The sequence below is a fragment of the Mustela nivalis genome (assembly GCF_964662115.1).
Source record: "Mustela nivalis genome assembly, chromosome: 14".
In the NCBI taxonomy this organism is placed as follows: domain Eukaryota; kingdom Metazoa; phylum Chordata; class Mammalia; order Carnivora; family Mustelidae; genus Mustela; species Mustela nivalis.
The window spans coordinates 80,628,387-80,631,455 of NC_139033.1; positions in this window are offsets into that span (position 1 = coordinate 80,628,387).

Genomic DNA, 3,069 nt, shown 5'->3' on the forward strand with positions numbered 1-3,069 from the left:
TGGCGGCGGCGGCGGCGGAGGAAATCCCACCCCACGGGTAGCGGCGGCGGCGGCGCGCTGATGTCAGCGCGCCCCTTAAGGTGGACCGAAAGGAGAGGCGGGGCAGGGGGGCGGGAGCGGGGAGGGGCGGGACGGAGCTGAGCGCTCGGTGGACGCGCCCCGGCCCGGCCCCGCCCCACACCCTCCTTCCCCGGCGCTGGGCGGCAGAGCCTCCCAGACTCCGGAGCTACCGAGCCCCCTGGGCCCCGCCGGCGCTGACGTCTGGCGCGGCGTTCAGGACCCGGGCGCGGCCGCTCCTCCGCTTTGGTGCCCTGGCCAGACGAGTGCCCGCGGCTGTCGTCGCACACCTGCAGTCCTGGCCCACCGCGTGGACAACGCGGAGAACGCCAGGCCCCCTGATCCCGGCCCGCAGGCCCTGGCGCTGGGGCATGTTGGTCCCCTCCCGGGCCTCTTCACAGGTCTTTCCCTTAACATCTCGGAGCCGGTCCCTGGGGTCAGACTGATGTTCCTGTTTCATGCTATTCGCAAATAGGGCCAGACCTCTCTCATCCGGAGACCTCCTGGCATTTATGAGGGTGGGAAATTTGTGACCTTGTTTATTTCTTGCCCATCTCACACCGCTTGGTTATAAGGGTAAGGAGGACAGGGTGTGCAGGATTCTCGGGCTTCCTTGCCCAAACTGCAGGTTCGGGAGTGTGTGTAGGTGGGAGAGCTAGGGTCGGTTGAGCCCCTCAGCCTCCCAGAGGCAGGGTGGAGCGCCCCTTGGGAAGCCTGTGAAGCACTGGGCATCTTGCCCCGCCAGGGATAGGCCTGTGGGCAGGCCCACCTCCTGCAGGAAATCCCACCCGCCAGCTCCACTGGGGCTGCCTACTTAAGGTGGACCCATGCCTTTGCAGTGCCTGGCTGCAGTGTGGCCAAAACAGGCTGAGCGGCCAGGGAGAGAGCAGTGCAGAACCTCTGGGAGGCTGGGACCTGGGTGAAGCTCTGAAGCCTCCACAGTGAGGACCAGCAAGTCTCTGTTCCCTCTAACATAGCCTCAGGGCTCTCTGCTTGGAAACCAAGACCCATCAGCACCCTCCCAAGGTGGGAATCCACTGGGGCTCTGAAGGGGGGTCCTCACCCCCCTTGGCCCTGGGCACCTGCTCCTCTCTGGCCAGAATCCCTTGCTGCCCAGGGACCACTTTCTCAGGCCATGCTGCCACAGGCCCTGGGGCTCCTTGGCCTGGAAGCCCTTCCCTGCCTATACATGGGCCTTGTGAAGGCCCCAGCCTCAGTTTGGCAGGCTGCTGGCTGTGGGCCATTAAAAAGACCCTGGGCTGGGGGGCTGAAACTGGGGCATTAGTACAGCTCATGAAGAATAGAAATGGTCGTGGGCCTTTTCCCATAACACTCTAGCTGTAGCCTCTGCGGAGTGGGGAGCCCACCACAGGGGGCCTAGCATAGGGTTGGGGGGCACCCTAGCACAGAGTGGAAGGCTCGGGACACAAAAGTGAGTGAAGAGAGGACACCTCCTTACCTCTGCCTATGGTGCCTCAGCACCTGGAAATGCAAGGTCCAGGGTCCTCACAAAGACTCTGGCCAAAAGATGCCCCACCCATGGCTTTGCCATTGCTCCTGCTCTTCTGCAACCCAGCAATGGGACCCCAGGCCCTGGAAGCCTCTGGATGCAGGCTCACCCATGGGGAGCCCCCCGCACAGGCTCCCAAATTGTGACTCAGGCCCAGGTCTGACTTTGGGCCTGTGTAGGGGTACCAGTACAGCTGAAAGTTGTGGAGTGAGCACCAAGTGCTGGTCATGGGGAGAAGTGGTGCTTGGTGCCTCCTTGGTGAGGTCCTTGCAGACTTCCTGGGCAGAGGGGAGTCCTGGGTGGGGGGAGGGGAGAAGCGCGGGTGAGACCCTGTGAGGCCTCCGGCCCAGGATTCCTCTCCTGCTAAGGAGTTAAGATCCCAGGGAAAAGGAAAGCAGAGCAGAAAGCTTGCCCAAGGGACTGACCTGGAACAGAAAGGTTTATCAACTCACTTCTCACTCCATCCCCAATACCATCAGCACCCCAATTATGGCCTACCGTTGCCTCTGCCACAGGGAGGAACTCACCTGAAAACACAATTGCTGAGGGGCTTGGGAGAGGTCCCACTGGCATCCCTGCTCATCCCAGTGGGACCAGAGGTCAGCACTGCATGTCTCCCTTTCTGCAGCACTCTGCAGTGTCGGCAAGCCACCTGTAATGTAGCCTGATCATAGCACATCTCTGTTCCCCAGCCACTGTGAGGGGCCTACCCTGCTGTTGGGGTTGTCCCCACCCCTTGGAAACACAACTCTTTACCCAGGAGGGAAGAAGTCAGCCTGGGGTTTCACATCAAGTGGGATTCATCTTGTATTAGAGCCCAAAGCAAAAACAATGTTCAACAACCATTCTGTACTCAGTGAAAGGGGAGTCTGACTGCCCCTTCCTGAAGGATCAGGCCTGGGCCAACCTTTCATACATCAGTGCATCCTGCAGAGGCCCAGGGGGAAGCAACAGCTGCCTTACGTCAAAACTTGTTCATCAAGACAGGTAAGGTGCACAAGCTTCAGTGTCCCTCCTTGGCCGGAAGGGCCTCTGTGCCAACAGTGACTTCAAGAGCACCCAGACCTGTGCCTCTAGAGATTTAAGGATGCCAGGACACAACAGATGCACAGCATCCTTTGGAAGTGCTTCTCCATTTAGAACAAGATACGTCACGGGACACACACATGTGGAGACATCGGATAGAACAGGGCCCCAACCAGTAGACCATGGCCAAACGTAAAGCACCTCCAGCAGGTGTCAATGGCCAAATGCCAAGTGAGGGTGATCTACTCCAGGGCCAGGTACAAACTTGCTCCACAACCCCTCACCCGCATCAGAAGGCTGTATGGCCACTGTCTGGATCCCCACTGGCCTCCCAGGACACACGTTACAACATGTGACCACATGCTTTGAAAAGTCTGCCGGTGCACCAAAAACCCTCTTCCCCCACCTAGGACACCATTCAGACACCATTTGTTTTACAAGACAAGCCCCCAAATGGCACCCATTTACATTCTTGC